General features: G+C 48.4%; 1 protein-coding gene across 1 annotated transcript in view; it reads right to left on the bottom strand.

Annotated features, from left to right (window-relative positions):
- ZNF804A (zinc finger protein 804A) overlaps positions 1 to 21,721 on the bottom strand; it is a 273,822-nt gene that overhangs the window by 43,616 nt on the left and 208,485 nt on the right. The gene's annotated exons all lie outside the window — the stretch shown is intronic.

The raw sequence follows: 21,721 nt of genomic DNA, 5'->3' as shown, positions 1-21,721 counted from the left end.
TTAAGAAAAAATGATATGACATTATTTTTGCCTTGTTGATCTACTAGTTAATTGAGGCAGAGAGATGAGTCATGAGCTACTCCCGCTTCCCTTTGTTCACAGCCAGGTGTGTAGACCTGAAGCAAGATATCCAAACACTACCTGCAGAGCCATTTGGGAAAGACTAACTATCATTTAAGAGATTATCTACTCTTATTGAGATAAAATAACCCCCCTCCCCATCTCACCATCACAAAAGAGGTTATTCAGCACCTACCATTGCAATGCTGCACAGCTCTCATCATTACAAATCCTAGTGCTCAGCTGGTATGCAGTGCTACAGGCTGGGGTCAGAGTGGCTGGAGAGCAGCCAGGCAGAAAGGGACCTAGGGGTGCTGGTTGATAGTAGGCTGAACATGAGCCTGCAGTGTGCCCAGGTGCCAAGAAGGTCAATGGCATCCTGGCCTGCATCAGGAACAGTGTGGCCAGCAGGAGCAGGGAGGTCATTGTGCCCCTGTACGCTGCCCTGGTTAGGCCACACCTCGAGTCCTGTGTCCAGTTCTGGGCCCCTCAGTTTAGGAAAGATGTTGAGTTGCTGGAAGGTGTCCAGAGAAGGGCAACAAAGCTGGGGAGGGGTTTAGAACCAAGCCCTATGAGGAGAGGCTGAGGGAGCTGGGGTTGCTTAGCCTGGAGAAGAGAAGGCTCAGGGGAGACCTTATTGCTCTCTACAACTCCCTGAAAGGAGGTTGTAGCCAGGTGGAGGTTGGTCTCTTCTACCAGGCAACCAGCACCAGAACAAGAGGACACAGTCTCAAGCTGCACCAGAGGAGGTTTAGGCTGGAGATTAGGAAGCAGTTCTACACAGAGAGAGTGATTGCCCATTGGAATGTGCTGCCCAGGGAGGTGGTGGAGTCACCATCTTTGGACGTGTTTAGGAGGAGACTTGATGGGGTGCTTGGTTGCATGGTTTATTTGATTAGGTGGTGTTGGATGATCTCAAAGGTCTCTTCCAACCTGGTCTATTCTATTCTAGTCTAGTCTAGTCTAGTCTAGTCTAGTCTAGTCTAGTCTAGCTTTGCTTGGACAGCCACTCCCCCCCACTCTTGATCCTTCTGAAAAAGGATTCTAAAATAGGTTTGGTGATAGCTTTTGCCTTGCAGGAATTCTGGCATGGGGTGGATGGACATCTGCTTCAGGCCTGACCTACTTCTAAGCATCTGAACACAAAAATTGCCTTGAAATATTCCCTGGTTGGGCTTTTATTTGGTGTTTTGTTTGTTTGTTTTTCTTGGGGTTTTTGGGGGGTTGGTTTGGGCTTTTGGTTTGGTTTGGTTTGAACCCATTAATCCCACACTGATTTCACCTGCCCTTCAGAAACCTTCTTTGCTCTCCAAGGTCTGGGTTGGTCCAGCCCTTTTAAGATGTTGTCAATGTTGATCACCAAGGGGTAACTCAGACTTAGAGCTTCCCCTGTGCAAAGCAAACACCAAAGAGTCCATGAGGAGGTTACACCCTTTGTTGGAAAAGCAGATATGAGGCAGATTAGGAGTCAAATATCCTTATTGCTGAATAAGCATATAATGCTCACAGATATACTATCATATCTTATCTTAGATGGTACTTTCAATGTAGTTCTCATTACAGAATCACAGAACACTGGGGGTTGGAAGGGACCCCAAAAGGTCTTCCAGTCCAACCCCCCTGCAAGAGCAGCACCACCTAGTGCAGGTCACACAGGAACACATCCAGGTGGATTTGGAATATCTCCAGAGAGGGAGACTCCACAACCCCCCTGGGCAGCCTGCTCCAGGGCTCTGTCACCCTCACAGTGACCTACTGTGACCTACTGTGACCGTTTGAGGCTGTGCCTTTAAGAAAGGGACAGTGCTGGGCCACTCTGGCTGAATGTTTTGGAATAATACCGAAAACAATCAGATATTCTAAACGAATTTCATTGGTAGATTGGTAGAATGCAACTTTAAGTTTGAGTTCAGTTGGAATTTTTCTCAGTTTCTCTCTGTCCTGCTTTTCCAGCCTGTCTGCTCCTGAGCAGCCAGAGTTCTGACCTTGGATAAAGATAAGCACTAATCCTGCACTAATAGGCCTACTAAAATTCTTCTTCTTAATAACTACCTTTTTCTCTCTCTAACCCTCTTTGGGAAGTTCCATGGAACTTTCTCTGCCTCAACTTCCACCATTCCACCTGTGCTGTTATTGGGCTTCCTCCAGCAGAGCCTGGCTCCAGCCTCTGGGCACTCACCCTGCACATCTTTAGCAACAGCAATGAGGTCACCTCTCAGGCTCCTCCTCTCCAAGCTACAGAGCCCTCAGCTCCCTCAGGCTCTCCTCGTAAGGAAGATGTTCCACTCCCTTCATCATTTTTGGTGGCTCTGTGCTGGACTCTATCAAGCAGTTTCAAGCCCAGAACTGGACACAAAATTCCAGATGTGGCCTCACCAAGGCAGAGTAGAGAGGAAGGAGAACTTCTCTCATTCTACTAACTACAGCCCTTCAAATCCACCCCAGGATGCCATTGGCCTTCCTGGCCACCAGAGCACATTGCTGGCTCATGGTCAACCTCCCATCCACCAGGACCCCCAGGTCCTTTTCCCTTTCACTGCTATCCAATAGCTTAGTCCCAAACCTATCCTGCTCCATGAGGTTGTTCTTTCTCAATGCAAGATTCTCCCCTTGCCCTTGTTGAATTCCATTCCATTTCTCCCTGACCAGCTTTCAGCCTGTCCAGGTCTGGCTGAATAGCAGCACAACCCTCCTGTGTCAGCCACTCCACCCAGCTTGGTATCTCCAGCAAACTTGCTGACAGTGCCCTCTGTGCCCCCATCCAGCTCACTAATGAATATATTGAACAGCTCTGGTCCCAGTGCTGACCCCTGAGGGACTAGACACAGGCCTCCAACTAGTCTATGTCACATTGACCATAACTCTGATTTCTTTCCTTTAACCAGTTCACAATCCACCTCACTACCCTATCATCCAGACCACACTTCCCCAGTTTAGCTGCAAGGATGCAATACACAGCTTTTAATCAACCTTATGGAGTAGACTGATGGCAGGAAAATACACTAATTGGAGGGGTCCTTAGAAATGCAAATCATGTATCTGGGCAGAACTGAGGGAAGAAAATGAAATAACCCACATCAGTAGCATGTCTTGCACTCACATCCAAACAAAGGACAAAAGAAAGACTCATTAAGCAAGAAATGAGTTTTGAGATGGAATAGAAGAACAGCCTCCTGCTGGGGCAGAGAAGTGGGACTGCAAAGAGAGAGCAGACAGAAGGAGGGGTGGCAGCAGCCTCTGTCTCACAAAACAGAAGAGAAACGAAACCATTCATGTTAACTTTATGCTTGCCTGGCAAAAGAGAGTGAAACCAACTAAGGATTAGTTTGATAAGCATCACTTTGTTCTTTCATTGATGTCTTTCACTTTTTTTTTTTTTTTCATTTCCACCACTTGTGAGTTCATTTCCAAATCACAGAATCACAGAATTGTCAGGGTTGGAAGAGACCTCAAGGATCAGCCAGTTCCAACCTCCCCGCCATGGGCAGAGACACCTCACACTACAGCAGCTTGCTCACAGCCACATCCAGCCTGGCCTGAAAAACCTCCAGGCATGAGGCTTCCACCACCTCCCTGGGCAACCTCTTCCAGTGTCTCACCATCCTCATGGGGAAGAACTTCTTCCTAACATCCAATCTCAGTCCACCCATTTCTAGTTTTGCTCCATTTCCCCCAGTCCTATCACTCCCTGACACCCTAACAAGTCCCTGCCCAGCTTTCTTGTAGCCCCCTGCAGATACTGGAAGGCCACAAGAAGGTCTCCTTGGAGCTTTCTCTTCTCCAGACTGAACAACCCCAATTCCTTTAGTCTGTCCTCACAGCAGAGCAGCTCCAGCCCTCTGCTCATCCTCATGGCCATTCTCTGGACACCTTCCAGCACCTCCACATCCTTCCTGTACCAGGGGCTCCAGAATCTGCAATAATGATCCCAAAGCTCTGGTGTTGTTGCACCCTCTTCTCTTCCATGCTATTGCTGTGAGCCTCTTGCTTTGTTTCCAGCCCTCATTCGAAGCAATTTGTAGACATATATCTCTCTGTAGTTATAAATCATTTAACATGATGGCATCCTGTACCAGATGTGAACATGCAGATGCCAGTGCAGGCAGGCACTTACTAACAATACAAAACCATACCAAAAGAAAAGTGGCTCTTCAATAAAAACTGGCATTCAAGACAGTGGAACTTTTCATTTAATGGATTTTCCTTTTTCTTGGTCTTCTGTTCCCGTGCTGGAAAAGGGAAGTTGGGCTACAGGTACAGAGCTAATTGTGTTCTCTCAGTGTCATTAGTGTGTCAGGAGTGCATATCCAGACAGCAGCAGCAGACATCTAAGAGAAGCAGAGAATCATACAATCATAGAATGGTCCAGGCCAGAAGGGACCTCCAAAGGTCATCCAGTCTGACCTCCCTGCAGTTAGCTGGGAGATCCCCATCTAGATCAGGTTGCTCAGAGTCCTGTGCTGCCTCACCTTGAATATCTCCAGGGATGGGGCCTCAATCACCTCCCTGGGAAACCTGTTCCAGTGTTCCACCACCCTCAGGGTGCAGAACTTGTGCCTGATATCCAATCTAAATCTGCTCTGCTCTAGTTTGAAGCCATTGTCCCTCATCTTCTCCCTGGAGGCTTTGCAAACACTCTATCTCCATCCCTCTTGTAGCCCCCTTCAGGTACTGTAAGACTGCTGTTAGGTCTCCCCAGAACCTTCTCTTCTTCAGGCTGAACATCCCCAACTCCCCCAGCCTGTCCTCATAGCATCCTCCATGGATGCAGTCAGCTCCCTTATACAGTGTGTGTGGAGGATAGTTCCTGTCTTATCTGTGACCATCAAGGTCTGACTAATTTTTACTGTGCAACCTTGGCTTTTTTAGGTACAATGCCAGGGAACAAAGGGGAGGGAATTTCACACCTGGCCAGCCTGAATCCAGCCTAGCAATGGGGGAGAAGAAACAGCCCTGGGGTGGATTTTAAAGCCCAGGTGGGGAGAAAAGGAGCACTGGGCTTTTGGTCTGGTTATTGTGAAGTTTTTGGCTTAATGAGCTTCTGTGTTATACCCCAGATTGTGCCTTCCTCTGTGTTTTATATGCTTTAGCTATGCTCACCACTATGCATTGTTAGCACTTCAGTATTGTTGCTTGTGAATAGATCTTCCATTTAAGCTCTCCAATACTGCAGTCCAGTGCGTGGAGTGGTTTTCTTCTGTCCCAGGGGCATTAGAGCAATATGTCTTGCTCTAAACCCTGACACCAGAGAAAGGCAACGAGGTTGTGAGAGATCTGGACCACAAGCCTTATGAGTAGAGGCTGAGGGAGCTGGGGGTTTTCACCCTGGAGAAGAGGAGGCTCAGGGGAGACCTTATTGCCTTCTACAGCTACCTGAAGGGAGGTTGTAGAGGTGGGGGCTGGTCTTTTCTCCCAGGCACCCACCAACAGAATAAGAGGACACAGTCTCAAGCTGCTCCAGGGGAAGTTTAGGCTGGAGGTGAGGAGAAAGTTCTTCCCAGAAAGACTAATTGGCCATTGGGATGTGCTGCCCAGGGAGGTGGTGCAGTCCCCATCCCTGGAGGTGTTCAAAAAAGGCTTGGATGTGGCACTTGGAGTCATGGTTTAGTTGTCAGGAGGTGTTAGGTATTAGGTAGTAGGTTGGACTTGATGATCTCTGAGGTCTTTTCCAACCTGATTGATTGTATGATTCTATACAAGGAGCCTTGGGAAAAGAATGAAAGGCCTTTTACAGAATAATTCAGGTTTGTCACAAAGATGTTTGTCATCAACGCTCACAGGTGAGAGCACAGTGAGAAACTAGGAGGTATTACTGGAAGAACAGTGCATGGTGTCCTTGAGATGAAGGAAAACGCTCAGCTGGAGCCACAAGTTAAACAGGACTGAAGGCAAGGGCACACTTCTAGCTTTCCTTTCTACTGACTCTTCAAATCTGCTTAAATGAGGGCTGCTACCTGTCTGCCAACAGAACTCAAACCAGACTGCACTCCTGCTCACCTAATCTGTCCCTTCAAATGCTCACAGACCCCCTTTTATTTAACTCTTCTTTATTTCATTCATTGCAACCTGAGGGAGGGGAAAGGTTAAATCAGTGAGTTCCTCAGACCTTTTGTGGGGGCAGCACTAACTACAAACCAAAGCAAAAGCCAACCACTGCAGCTCAAACCCCAAAAAGCCAGCCACAAACACAGACAAAGCTCTGCAGCTAAACTGCTCCCAAACCACCCTGACTGCATGTGGGGAAAAAGAGAAGAAAACCCAAAAATGTGTATTTTAGACTTTGCTGAATGCTTCTGGAATGGTTTGAGAATAGGATAGGATAGGATAGGATAGGATAGGATAGGATAGGATAGGATAGGATAGGATAGAATAGAATAGAATAGAATAGAATAGAATAGAATAGAATAGAATAGAATAGACCAGGTTGGAAGAGACCTTCAAGATCATCACATCTGATGACATTTCTGTATAAGCTGCCTCTGAGCTGCAATTAAAACATGCAGAACAACAGTAATTATTCTTTCTAGAGTAGGATTAGTCTGCCTAAGGAAACCGCAGTGTACTGGGTTTGGCTGAGCTGGAGTTAATGCTCCTCAAAGCATCTTTCTTCAGGATTGCACAGGCACAGCTAAGGGACACCCCCTCAGAGCCTGTCCCTGCTCCATGCATGGTTTGTTAGCAGTGCAGGGAAAGTGATCAGGGGGTTGGAGCAGCTCTGCTATGAGGACAGGGCTAAGAGAGCTGGAGGTGTTCAGCCTGGAGAAGAGAAGGCTCCAGGGAGACCTAATATCAACTTTCCAGCACCTGAAGTGGGCTACAAGAAAACTGTAGAGCGGCTGGATACAAAGGATGGGGGGAAATGGTTTGAAATTAGAGCAGAGCAGATTTAGATTGGGTGTTAGGAATAAGTTCTTCACAGTGAGGGTGGTGGAACACTGGAAAAGGTTGCCCAGGGAGGTGGTTGAGGCCCCACCCCTGGAGATACTCAAGGTGAGGCTCAACAGGGCTCTGGAAAACCTGATCAAGTTAAGGATGATCCTGCTGACTGCAGAGGGGGTTGTACTGGGTAACCTTGAGAGGTTCCTTCCAACCTGGGTGACTGTGATTCTGTTATTCTAGTATTGTGTTTTGCAGCACTGTAGCTGACACCACACCAGTACTTGGCTGTGCTTTTCCAACATTTTCCTGCTCCAAGAGTACACTGAGGGGTGGGCAAGATCTTGGAAGGGGACACAGCTGATCCAACTGAGCCAAATTGGCCAAAGGGGTATTCCATGCCATATGATGGCAGCTCAGATATAACAACTAAGAGAAAGAAGGAAGTTTGGGAATTCATCCATGGCATCTGTCCTCCAGAGGAACCAGTATGTACAGAACCCTGCTTCCCAGGAGTCACTGACCACCATGTGCTGATGGGAAGTAGAGATCAGAGTGCCTGCTCAGCAAGGTTGCTGTCAAGACCAAGCTGAGAGGCTTGGCTGAGACACCTGAATGCTGTGTAGTGATTCAGAGACTTGGACAGACTGAGAGCTGGGCAGAGAGGAACCTAATGAGGTTCAACAAGGAGAAGTGCAGAGTCCTGCACCTGGGAAGGAAGAATAAACTGCAGCAGTACAGGTTGGGAGGGGAACTGCTGGAGAGCAGCCCTGGGGAGAAGGACCTGGGAGTGCTGGTGGACAACAAGTTCTGCATGGGGCAGCAATGTGCCCTGGTGGCCAAGAAGGCCAATGGGATCCTGGGGTGCATTGAGAGGAGTGTGTCCAGCAAATCCAGGGAGGTTCTCCTCCCCCCTTACTCTGCCCTGGTGAGACCTCAGCTGGAATATTGCATCAAGTTCTGGGCTCCCCAGTTTAAGAGGGACAGGGATCTAGCGGAAAGAGATCAATGGAGAGCTACCAGGATGATTGAGGGACTGGAGCAATAGAGGCTGAGAGCCCTTGGGCTGTTTAGTCTGAAGAAGAGAAGATAGAGGGGATTTAATAAATGTCTATAAATATCTGAGGGCTGGGGGTCAAGAGGGAGGGGACAGGCTCTGCTCAGTTGCACCCTGGGATAGGACAAAGGGGATTGGGTAAAAAATACAGCACAGGGGGATTCCATCTCAACATGAGGAGGAATTTCTTCCCTGTGATGGTCACAGAGCACTGGAATGGGCTGCCCTGAGAGGGTGTGGAGTCTCCTTCTCTGGAGACTTTCCAGACCCCTCTGGATGTGTTGCTGTGTGACCTGTGCTCTGGTCCTGCTCTGACAGGGGGTTTGGACTCAATGATCTCCAGAGGTCCCTTCCAACCCCTAACATCCTCTGATCCTGTGATCAACATCTCACTCTGCTTCTGCTTGTGTGTGGTCTATTGCTTGTGCTTGTCATTATTATTGATTTGCTTCTATCTTATAACTGCCTTTTGTTATATGTTCCCCTCTCCTCTGTCCATCTAAGAAGGGGAGTGGTGGAGTGGCTTTGGTGGGCATTTGGTCCTGTGGTGGTTTGACATGGGTGCCTTTAACAAACTACAGAGAGGACCCCCTGGAGGTCCCAGGGCTCTCAGTCTCTTCACAGGGGAGATGCTCAAGTCCCCTAATCATCCTCATAGTTTTCCCTTGGATTTTCTCCAGCAGGTCTCTCTCTCTCTTAATCTGGGGAGCCCCAAACTGGACACAGCATTGCAGGTGTGGTCTCAGCAGGGCAGAGCAGAGGAGGAGAAGAACCTCCCTGGCCCTGCTGGCCACACTGTTCTTGCCATTGGCTCTCTTGGCCACCAGGGCACATTGCTGTCCCATGCAGAATTTGCTGTCCACCAGCCCTTCAAGGTCTTTATCCATGGAGCTGCTCTCCAGCAGGGCATTCCCTAACCTGTCCTGGTGCCTGCTGTTGTTCCTCCCCAGATGTAGGACCCTGCACTTATCCTTATTGAGCTCCAAGAGGTTTGTAGACTCAAATCTCCTTGCATGAGGCAATGCTGGCTCATAGCAGCGCCACATTTCTTCAGCAGCTCAGAACTACCCCTAAAAAGAAATGAGCTTGCTGGTTTATATATATTTTTTTTTTTAAATGAATGAAGGATTGATTTTGCATGGATCAGCAAAACCTGCAATCATTACCCTAAGATTTACTGTGGCTTGTACTGGCAAGGTTGTGCTGTTCTTCCAAATGAAGAATGAGCTCTCGCATGCAGGCCAGCATTCGCATGCAGGCCAGCATGCACCAGCTGTAGGGTGTAAGATATAATTCTATCACAGCTTATAAAGAGTAAAAAAAAAAATAATAGCAAATAGGAAATTAAAAGGTTTTTTTCAGCATCAAGCATGGAGTACTGACCATTCACATCCATGGCTTAACTGCTTTAGAATATTATATCATGTCAATGTTGTGAAAAATCATAGAATCACTGCATTGTCAGGGCTGGAAGGGACCTCAAGGATCAACCAGTTCCAAACCCCCTGCCATGGGCAGGGACACCTCACACTACAGCAGCTTGCTCACAGCCACATCCAGCCTGGCCTGAAAAACCTCAAGGGATGAGGCTTCCCCCACCTCCCTGGGCAACCGCTGCCAGTCTCTCACCACACTCATGGGGAACAACTTCTTCCTGACATCCAATCTCAATCTACTCATTTCTAGTTTTGCTCCATTCCCCCCAGTCCTATCACTCCCTGACACCCTCAAAACTCCCTCCCCAGCTTTATTGTAGCCCACTTCAGATACTGAAAGGCCACAATTAGGTCTCCCCAAAGCTTTCTCTTCTCCAGACTGAACAACCCCAACTCTCTCAGTCTGTCTCCATAGCACAGCAGCTCCAGCCCTCTGCTCATCCTCATGGCCCTTCTCTGGACACCTTCCAGCACCTCCAGATCCTTCCTGTAATAGAGGCTCCAGAACTGGCCACAGTACTCCAGGTAGGGTCTCAACAGAGCAGAGTCAAGGGGGGTGATCCACTTTGAGAGTTCACAAAGTAATATATTAATAGGAACATGGAAGCTTGTCCATCACTTAGGAAAATTTAAAGCTTGACTACAAGAGAAGTTTTTTCCTCTGTGTTCATTAACCGCTCTTAAGCTTGGAGTAGAGAAAATGCTTCTCAAGTTATTCATTACAGGATCACAGGATCAGAGGATGTTTGGGCTTGGAAGGGATCTCTGAAGACCATCGAGTCCAACCCCCCTGCCAGAGCAAGTCCACAGAATCTAGAACAGGTTGCACAGGAATGCATCCAGATGGGTCTTGAAAGTCTCCAGAGAAGGAGACCCCACCACCTTGACACCCACCCCTCAGATATTTCTAGACATTGATCAGATCCCCTCTCACTCTTCCCAAGACTAAACAGCCCCTTGGTTTCTCAGTTTCTGTTCACAGGGGAGATGCAGATGAACGCACAGCTGAACATTTGTTTGTGCTCCCTTCATACTTAAAAAGGGTAGCAAAGACGACTCTCATCACAAGGCAAACAAAAAGTGCAGGAAGAGATGCCAAGTTAGGTTCTGGGAAAGCAATAATAACAGTAAGAAAGAGCTGCACAAGATCTATTCCAGCAAAATTCCTCACCTATGCTTGCTTAACACTGGGGAAGTTAGAACTGCTTACCCATGAGAACACACACAGAGATGCTGCTCTCTTCTAACCTGAGAAACAAGCTGAAGGAAGGGAGGGAATACAAAATATCTCCCTTCCAGAAATTGTAACTGCAAGAATCCTGACAGACACTACAAGTGTTAAGTCACTTAGGTACTAAGGAGAGAAAAATGCAAAGCAGAAGAGCAACATTGAAACGTACTGAAAAAATATATTTCCACTGACAAGTAAGGAATACAATGCAAGGTGCTGGAGCTGGCTTGGGGCAATCCCAGGCTGGGCAGGGACTGGCTTGAGAGTAGCCCTGAAGAAAAGGACTTGGGGGTGCTGGGGGATGAGAAGCTCAACAGGAGCCAGCAGTGAGCACTTGCAGCCCAGAAAGCCAAGCAGAGCCTGGGCTGCAGCAAGAGAAGTGTGGCCAGCAGGGCCAGGGAGGGGATTCTCCCCCTCTGCTCCACTCTGCTGAGACCCCACCTGGAGCACTGTGACCAGTTCTGGAGCCTCTATTACAGAAAGGATCTGGAGGTGCTGGAAGGTGTCCAGAGAAGGGCCACAAGGATGAGCAGAGGGCTGGAGCTGCTCTGCTATGGAGACAGACTGAGAGAGTTGGGGTTGTTCAGTCTGGAGAAGAGAAGGCTCCAAGGAGACCTTCTTGTGGCCTTCCAGTATCTGAAGGGGGCTACAAGAAAGCTGGGGAAAGACTTGTTAGGGTGTCAGGGAGTGATAGGACTGGGGGGAATGGAGCAAAACTAGAAATGGGTAGATTGAGATTGGCTGTTAGGAAGAAGTTCTTGCCCATGAGGGTGGTGAGACACTGGCAGAGGTTGCCCAGGGAGGTGGTGGAAGCCTCATCCCTGGAGGTTTTTCAGGCCAGGCTGGATGTGGCTGTGAGCAAGCTGCCCTAGTGTGAGGCCATCCTGCCCATGGCAGGGGAGTTGGAACTGGTTGATCTTTGAGGTCCCTTCCAGCCCTGACAATCCTATGATTCCATGCTGCAGATGCACCCCTGCATCCCACATGCTGCATCCAACTCAGGCATTCCCTGAGGGCATGGAGCTGCTGCCATGGCACCTGGGTTGTTCCTTCTGCTCCTGCAGAAGTACAGCCACCTTCCCAGTCATGCAAAACTCCATGGGCTTGACACTGATACATCCATGTGACCTTTTTTCTGATCCAAGAGCAGCCTTGGTGCTGCTTGAAGAAGTGATTTATTTTATCACTCTCAGGGACTTTTCACAGCTATCTATTCTCACCATGGCCTTCTTTCCTACCTTTTGATCTTAAACATCCCTCTTGTCTGGGCTCAGCGCATAACAAAGCCCAGCAAAAGTGTTCAAGAGGGGATTGGACGTGGCACTTGGTGCCATGGTTTAGTCATGAGGTCTGTGGTGACAGGTTGGACTTGATGATCTTTGAGGTCTCTTCCAACCTTGGTGATTCTGTGATTCTGCGTGACAATGCAAGGCCACTTCAGACTGCACTGGGACTGTCAACCAGTGAAAGGGACAGGAACCTGCTGACAGCAGCCAACCTCAGCCTCTGCTTCCGTGGTCTCATCAAGCAGAGCCTAACAATGGTAGACACACGTCACAAAACAAACACTGTCCTGCTGTGCATCACTCTTTGTGATGCCTTTCACTGTTACTCTCTCAGCTAGCCCACTCCACAGGATCACAGGATCAGAGGATGCTTAGGGTTGGAAGGGACCCCTGGAGATCTTCCAGTCCAACCCCCCTGCCAGAGCAGGACCATAGAATCCAGCACAGGTCACACAGGTACACATCCAGATGGGGCTGGAATGTCTCCAGAGAAGGAGACTCCACAGCCTCTCTGGGGACCCTGCTGTTCCACAGGAAGGGCAATGTCTAAACCTTGAGAAAGAGAAATTTTAGTACTTTTCTCTCTCTGAAATCTCTTTCTTGGTGAACATCCCTAAACCTCTGACCCACTCTAGATCACATCTAGTTTGCTTAAGAAGCAAATCTTCAGAACAATTTGGAAGCTTTTAAGGTTCCTATCCTTTTTATCCCACCACAACCCTCTATTGACATATTGCACAATTGCGTGGTTGAGAATCATTAGTTCTGCACTTCCAAGATGGCATACAACGTGCTACCTCCTGTCTTAGTCTGACTCCAATAGCTCCAGGGGAACACAACCTGCAAAAATCAAAAGCAGGCTGGAAAAATACAACAGAAGATGCTCTTGGCTCCTAGCAAACAGTCCATTTTGCTCACTTTGTAGTTCTCCCTGTTCATGCTGCATCTCCCTTCAACCAGATAAATCCTTGGCTATGCCAGACGCTGCAGATGGCCTGTGTGCAGCTCCAGTGCATAGCCCAGGGCTGCCCTGCTCACGCCAAGCAGATGCACTGCAGTGTTGTACCCTCTGCAAGCACCAACCAGGCAGAAGAGATTAGATCTGATTTTTATCTTAAGAAGGAAGAACTCTGTGATGAGAAATTATATATATCTATATATTAGATAGGTATGTAGATAGGTAGGTAGGTAGGTAGATAGATAAATAGATAGATAGATAGATAGATGGATAGATATGTGGATGGATGGATGGATGGATGGATGGATGGATGGATGGATGGATGGATGGATAGACAGATAGACAGACAGATAGATATGTGGATGGATGGATGAATGGATAGATAGATAGATAGATAGACAGACATATAGATAGACAGACATACAGATAGCTCTGTGGATGGATGGATGGATAGATAGATAGATAGATAGATAGATAGATAGATAGATAGATAGATAGACAGACAGACAGATAGATATGTGGATGGATGGATAGATAGATAGATAGATAGACATACAGATAGATATGTGGATGGATGGACGAATGGATAGATAGATAGACAGACATATAGATAGATAGACAGACATACAGATAGCTCTGTGGATGGATGGATAGATAGATAGATAGATAGATAGATAGATAGACAGACAGACAGACAGACAGACAGATAGATATGTGGATGGATGGATGGATGGATAGATAGACAGATAGATAGACATACAGATAGATATGTGGATGGATGGATGGATGGATAGATAGACAGATAGATAGACATACAGATAGATATGTAGATGGATGGATGGATGGATAGATAGATAGACAGATAGATAGACATACAGATAGATATGTAGATGGATGGATGGATGGATGGATAGATAGACAGATAGATAGACATACAGATAGATATGTGGATGGATGGATGGATGGATAGATAGACAGATAGATAGACATACAGATAGATATGTAGATGGATGGATGGATGGATGGATAGATAGACAGATAGATAGACATACAGATAGATATGTGGATGGATGGATGGATGGATAGATAGATAGATAGATAGATAGACAGACAGACAGATGGATCATAGGATCATAAGATGTTAGGGGTTGGAAGGGACCTCCAAAAATCATCAAGTCCAACCCCTCTACCAGAGCAGGAGCATAGAATCCAGCACAAGTCACACAGGAATGCATCCAGATGGGTCTTGAAAGTCTCCAGAGGAGACTCCACAACCTCTCTCTCTCAGGGTTGGAAGGGACCACAAGGATCAGCTAGTTCCAACCCCCCTGCCATGGGCAGGGACACCCCACACTAGGTCAGGCTGGCCAGAGCCTCATCCAGCCTGGTCTTAAACATCTCCAGGGACAGGGCCTCAACCACCTCCCTGGACAACCCATTCCAGGGCTTCACCACTCTCACAGTGAAGAACTTCCTCCTCACCTCCAGCCTGAATCTCCCCACCTCCAGCTTCATTCCATTCCCCCTAGTCCTATCACTACCTGAGATCCTAAGAAGTCCCTTCCCAGCCTTCTAGTAGGCTCCCTTCAGATACTGGAAGGCCACAATTAGGTCATCTCGGAGCCTTCTGCAGACTGAACAGCCCCAACTCCTTCAGTCTGTCCTCATAGGAGAGGTGCTCCAGCCCTCTGATCATCCTCGTGGCCCTTCTCTGGACACCTTCCAGCACCTCCACATCCCTCTTGTAATAGGGGCTCCAGAACTGGAGGCAGTACTCCAGGTGGGGTCTCAGCAGAGCTGAGTAGAGGGGGAGGATCACCTCCCTCGACCTGCTAGCCACACTTCTCCTGATGCAGCCCAGGATCTGATTGGCTTTGCGGGCTGCAAGTGCACACTGAGAGCTCATGTTGAGCTTTTTGTCCACCAGCACCCCCAAGTCTCTCTCCTCAGGGCTGCTTTCCAGCCAGTCACTGCCCAGCCTGGATTTGTGCCTGGGATTGCCTCGACCCAGATGCAGGACCCTGCACTTGCTCTTATTGAACTTCATGAGGTTGGCCTGTGCCCACCTCTCCAGCCTGTCAAGGTCCCTCTGGATGGCCTCCCTTCCCTCCAGCGTGTCTGCTGCACCACACAGCTTGGTGTCATCAGCAAACTTGCTGAGGGTGCACTCAATGCCACTGTCCATGTCCCCCACAAAGATGTTGAACAAGCCTGGTCCCAGGACTGATCCCTGAGGGACTCTGCTTGTCCCTGGCCTCCACTGGGACATGGACCCATGGACAGCCACTCTTTGGGTGCAGTAATCAAGCTAGTTCTTTATCCATCTAGTGGTCCATGCCACTTGGTGGCATGGTTTAGCTGATGTGATGATGTTAGCTCCTAGGCTGGACTTGATGATCTCAGAGGTCTGTTCCAGCCTCATTAATTCTGTGATTCTATGATTCTATGGGGAAAAACTCCTACTTACAATTTATTTAATTGATTGCATTTGCATATCTGGCTGCAAATACACTAAGGATATTAATCTGGTTTTTCACCACAGCGTTGCTGTTGTTTGCTATTTTGGAAGAGGACTCCTGGGAGAAGAAACACCACAAAAGCTCAGGGGCATGGCCATGGCATTAGGTGATCAATCACAAGTTGTGGGATGGAGAGAAAGACCTTCAAATCTAGGAATAAAACCACTTTGCTATTCCAGTGACAACATCCTCTTAAGGGTTGACTGATGGAGGGGGCCCAGCTGTATCACAGTATCACTAAGGTTGGAAGAGACCTCAAAAATCAAGTCCAACCTGAAGTATGATCCAGCCTTCTCCACTGACAAGACAAACCAGCTCACTGACTCTGAGTGGCTATGAGACAAAGGTCATCCAGAGCCTTGGATTTCATGCTCAGCCACACTTATCAAAACTACACCAGTTTGAGGAATCACAGAATCACAGCATGTCAGGGGCTGGAAGGGACCTTGAAAGCTCATCCAGTCTAACCCCTCTGCCAGAGCAGCAGCACCTACAGCAGGTCACACAGGAACACATCCAGGTGGTTTTAAAATGTCTCAAGAGAAGGAGACTCCACACCCTCCCCTGGACAGCCTCTTCACAGGGGAAAAAGTTTTCCTCCTGTTTCCATGGAACTTGCTATGCCTCAACTTCCACCACTGCCCCTTGTGCTGGCATTGGGCATCACCCAGCAGTGCCTGGCTCTGGGCACTCACCCTGCACATCTTTATCAACAGGAGTGAGATGACCTCTCAGGCTCCTCCTCTCCAAGCTACAGAACCCTCAGCTCCCTCAGGCTCTCCTCATGAGGAAGATGCTCCACTCCCTTCATCTTTGTGGCTCTGTGCTGGTCTCTTTCGTTCCCTGAGATCCTTCCTGAACTGAGGGGCCCAGAACTGGACACAATATTCCAGATGTGGCATCACCAGGGCAGAGTAGAGAGGGAGGAGAACCTCTCTCGACCTACTAACCACAGCCCTTCTAATCCACCCCAGGATGCCATTGGCCTTCTTGGCCACCAGAGCACATTGCTGGCTCATGGTCAACCTCCCATTCACCATGACCCCCAGGTCCCTTTCCCCTTCACTGCTTTCCCGCAGGTCAGTCCCACACCTCTCCTGCTCCATAGGGTTTTCTTTCCCATGTGCAAGACTCTCTCCTTGCCTTTGCTGAATTCCATTCCATTTCTCCCTGCCCAGCTCTCAGCCTGCCCAGGTCTGGCTGCATAGCAGCACAACCCTCCTGTGGCAGCCACTCCTCCCAGTTCAGTGTCATCGGCAAACTTGCTGGCAGTGCAGGATATTATTTTTTGTCACCCTGCATGAATATAGCACTTTGGAGAGCTCCTCATGGGCTTCCAAATACTTAAGAAATGCTGCATAAAACCATACAGGTGTTCCTAAAGTCCCCTCACAGGCCTCAAAAGCCTCATTCTGTGGTTTTAGACTGTGGCCATCAAATAGCAATTCCCTCCCTGCTGTATTAAATGGTGACTGTTCCTCCTCAGTTACATTTCTCTCTCTGTTAAGCCCAGAACATTTTTGGTTTTAAAGACACCTGCATTGTGATTTGGGCTTCCCCCCCCCCCCCCCCCCCCCCCTTCTCTTTTTCCCCCCTTCTTTTGTCTAGGTTTCCAAAGCAAACAAAGGAGTTCATTTTTCTCCATTACTGCTGACTGCTTGCAAGTTGCTTTTTCAGGAGTGTTTCAGACAGGCTGCAGATATTGCTCTCCAAACCATATTGTACAAGAACAAGTAAACACTAACACAGGGAGTGGAGAGTTTCAGACTGTGGTCTGAGCTCCTTCAAGCCCTAGGAAATAAAATGATGTTTTGCTCCATTCCTGTTCTTTCTGAACTGGACAGAAAGATCCCACACTATCTGAAAGCAGATGTCAGAAGCTGTAAGACACAGTAAATCCAAACACAATCACAGAATAAGGTTGGAAGAGATCTCAAAGATCATCAAGTCCAACCTGTCACCACAGACCTCATGACTAAACCATGGCACCAAGTGCCACATCCAATCCCCTCTTAAACACCTCCAGGGATGGCGACTCCACCACCTCCCTGGGCAGCACATTCCAGTGGCTAACAACTCTCTCTGTGAAGAACTTTCTCCTCACCTCCAGCCTAAACTTCCCCTGGTGCAGCTTGAGACTGTGTCCTCTTGTTCTGGTGTTGGTTGCCTGGGAGAAGAGACCAACCCCCACCTGGCTACAGCCTCCCTTCAGGGTGTTTTAAAGAGCAATAAGGTCTCTGAGCCTCCTCTTCTCCAGGCTAAGCAATCCCAGCTCCCTCAGCCTCTCCTCATAGGGCTTGTGCTTGAGACCCCTCCCCAGCCTTGTGCTCCCAACCCCTCCCCAGCTTTGTTGCCCTTCTCTGGACACCTTCCAGCAGCTCAACATCTTTCCTAAACTGAGGGGCCCAGAACTGGACACAGGAGTCAAGGTGTGGCCTAACCAGTGCTGAGTACAGGGCAGAATGACATCTCTGCTCCTGATGGCCACACTGTTCCTGATACAGGCCAGGATGCCATCATCCTTCTTGGCCATCTGGGCACACTGCAGGCTCATGTTCAGCTGCTGTCACCCAGCACTCCCACGTCCCTCTCTGCCAGGCTGCTCTCCAGCTACTCTGTCCCCAGCCTGTAGTGCTGCATGGGGTTGTTGTGGCCAAAGTGTAGAACCCAGCACTCAGACTTGTTGAATCAATGTGAAGAGAAAAGTCTTCTACCACAAAACTGAGGTACAGAAGCTGTCAGGAAATTTTCTCTTCAAAAACCTATCTCGTTTCTTAGATGGAGTGGATGCAACTGAGTGCTCAATTAGGATTGCCTTTTATCATATAGAAACCACTGGCAGGTGCTGAGATCACTAAAACTGAAATGACTGCATATCTTTACAACTATTCCTGGATCATGGGAAACTTCTTTGAATCAGTACTTCCCCTTACCTGTCCATTACTAGTAGAAAGGGAGGCAGAGAGAAATAGGAATCAAAATTGAAAGACAGGTAATCTGTTCCTCTCACCCCTACTGAACTGCTGGAAAGCTTCTGCCATTCATGTAGAAAGTATCAAGACAGAACTGGAACATTCAGTAATTGCACCTGCAAAGGCTTGTTAGTAAAATCGGGTTACTCCAAAAAAGCACATGGTATGGAGCTGAGCAAATCTGAATGAGCCTACTCTGAGGCATACACTGCCTGCCCCTTCTTTTCATCCACAATACAGAATCATGGAACTGTCAGGGGTGGAAGGGATCATCCAGTTCCAACCCCCCTGCCATGGGCAGGGACACCTCACACTAGAGCAGCTTGCTCACAGCCACATCCAGCCTGGCCTGAAAAACCTCCAGGCATGAGGCTTCCACCACCTCCCTGGGCAACCTCTTCCAGTGTCTCACCACTCTCATGGGGGAGAACTTCTGCCTAAGATCCAATCTGAATCTACCCACTTCCATTTGTGTTCCATTCCCCCCAGTCCTATCATTCCTTGACACCCTAAAAAGTCCCTTTGGCTGCAACAAGCCCATGCAGTGCTACAGGCTGGGGTCAGAGTGGCTGGAGAGCTGCCAAACAGAAAGGAACTTGGGGGTGCTGATTGACAGCCAGCTGAATATGCAACAGCAGTGTGTCCAGGTGGCAAAGAAGGCCAATGGCATCCTGGCCTGCATCAAAAATAGTGTGGGCAGAAAGAGCAGAGAAATCATTGTGCCCTGTGCTCAGCACTGGTTAGGCCACACCTTGAGTTCTGTGCCCAGTTCTGTGCCCCTCAAATTAAGAAGGCCATTGAGACTCTTGAAGGTGTCCAGAGAAGGGCAACAAGGCTGAGGAGAGGCCTTGAGCACAGCCCTACAAAGAGAGGCTGAGGGAGCTGGGATTGTTTAGCCTGGAGACGAGGAGGCTCAGGGGAGACCTTCTTGCTGTCCACAGCTACCAGAAGGGAGGTTGTAGATGGGGGAGATGGGGGGGGGGGGGGGGGGGGGGGGGTTGGTGTCTTCTTCCAGGCAACCAGCACCAGAACCAGAGGACACAGTCTCAAGCTGCACCAGGAGAAGTTTAGGCTGGAGGTGAGGAGAAAGTTCTTCCCAGAGAGAGCTGCTAGCCATTGGAATGTGCTGCCCAGGGAGGTGGTGGGGTCACCATCTCTGGAGGTGTTCAAGAGGGGATTGGACGTGGCACTTGGTGCCATGGTTTAGTCATGAGGTCTGTAGTGACAGGTTGGACCTGATGATCTTTGAGGTCTCTTCCAACCTTGATGATTCTGTGATTGTGTGAAATTACAGAATCACCACAGCATGGACTGGGTTGGAAGGGACCTCCAAAGGCTTGAGTAATGAATTTTAACTAATTGATGGAAAACACAAGAAGAATTTGTGAGGTTGGTTCAGGCCTTAATGAGCTGTAAATGGAGCTTATCTAAATACCTTGTACTTGCTTGAATAATGGATTTTGAGTAATTGATTTTGCTTCATGTGTGTTGTAGATATATATTTTTTTTTATTCTTTAATTTATAGTAATCTATTCACATGCAGATTTTTAAGCCTCAGCAAATAAAACTGCCATGGTAAAATCCATCCAAGGCAAACTGGTTATCCTGAAGTCAGAATCTTCTCCTCAGACAACACTCTGAGTTTATGTACATGAATAAACAAGGTGTGCGTGGCAAAGATCATAGAACATGGAGTCACAGAATAGTCTGGGCTGGGAGGAACTTCCACATCCAGCCCAACCCTTCTGCAGTCAGCAGGGACATCCCCAACTAGATCAGGTTGCCCAGGACCTCACTGAGCCTCACCTTGAATATCTCCAGGGATGGGGCCTCAACCACCTCCCTGGGCAACCTGTTCTAGGGTTCCACCACCCCCATGGTGCAGAACTTGTTCCTCACATCCAATCTAAATCTGCTCTGCTCCACTTTGAAGCCATTGTCCCTCATACTGTCACTGCAGGCTTTTGTAGTCTCTCTCCATCCTTTTTGTAGCCCCCTTCAGGTACTGGCATGTTGCTCTTAGGTCTCCCCAGAGCCTTCTCTTCTCCAGGCTGAACCCCAGCTCCCTCAGCCTTTCCTCAGAGCAGAGCTGCTCCAGCCCCCTGATCATGGCCCTCCTCTGGACCTGCTCCATCAGGTCCATGACCTTCCTGTATTGAGGGCTCCAGACCTATGCATAGTACTTCAGGTGAGTTCAAACCAGACCAGAGTAAATTGACAGAATAACCTCTCTGGATCTGCTGGAAGTGAATCTTTTGATGGAGCCCAGGATGTGTTAGCCACTGATTTGCTTTTCTTTTCTTCAGCATTTCCCTCTGAATCATTCCTCTCTCTCTCACTGGTATTTTTACTTAGCCCATAATTTACACTGCCAGGGAGTGTAAGATTTAGTGTGGAGAACTACAAAGATGAGGACCTCAGCAGGAACAGCCATCTGTGAGAGCTGGGGGTGTTTAGCCTGGAGAAGAGGAGGCTCAGGGGAGACCTTATTGCTCTCTACAACTACCTGAAGGGAGGTTGTAGCCGAGGGGGCTGGTCTCTTCTCCCAGGCAACCAGCACCAGCACAAGAGGACACAGTCTCAAGCTGTGCCAGGGGAAGTTTAGGCTGGAGGTGAGGGGAAAGTTCTTCCCAGAAAGAGTATTTGGCCATTGGAATGTGCTGCCCAGGGAGGTGGTGGAGTCACCATCCCTAGAGGTGCTCAAAAAAGGCTTGGATGTGGCACTTGGAGCCATGGTTTAGTTGTCAGGAGGTGTTGGGTGATAAGTTGGACTTTATGAGGCTGAGGTCTTTTCCAACCTGGTTGATTCTGTGATCCTGTGAAAGGGATCTTAGATAAGAAATTGCCATTGCATCCCACCCATATTTCTGATGAGTTGCAAATCTTTTTAGTTGCAATACAGCTGGAAGTGATTCTTCAGGTGCTATGTTCACAAAGCAGCACCTCAGCCATGGGTGGCAGGGCAAAAGAAACAATGAGCAGATTAACTCTGAACTCTCTTAGGGGTTTCATTCATTAATTTTGAAGTGCTCTGATGCACTTTTAAAGGAGAACCTGAGTGCCACAGTGCTCATTTCTCTGTTCAGGAGTGATGAAAAGTTGATTTTGCAATTGAGGTCAGGTGTAAGGCTGAACTGGGACTTGTTCCAGTGGTTCAGATATGAAGAGGGTTCAGAGGAGGGCCACAAAAATGATGAGGTGGGGTGGTGCAACTCTGCTATGAGGATGTGGCACTTGGTGCCATGGTTTAGTCATGAGATCTGTGGTGACAGGTTGGACTTGATGATCTTTGAGGTCTCTTCCAACCTTGGTGACTCTGTGATTC

The sequence above is a fragment of the Melanerpes formicivorus genome, unplaced genomic scaffold (genome assembly GCF_026170545.1).
Source record: "Melanerpes formicivorus ecotype bairdi unplaced genomic scaffold, bMelFor1.0.p_v2 SCAF_5, whole genome shotgun sequence".
In the NCBI taxonomy this organism is placed as follows: domain Eukaryota; kingdom Metazoa; phylum Chordata; class Aves; order Piciformes; family Picidae; genus Melanerpes; species Melanerpes formicivorus.
This window is presented reverse-complemented; position numbering and strand designations above follow the sequence as displayed.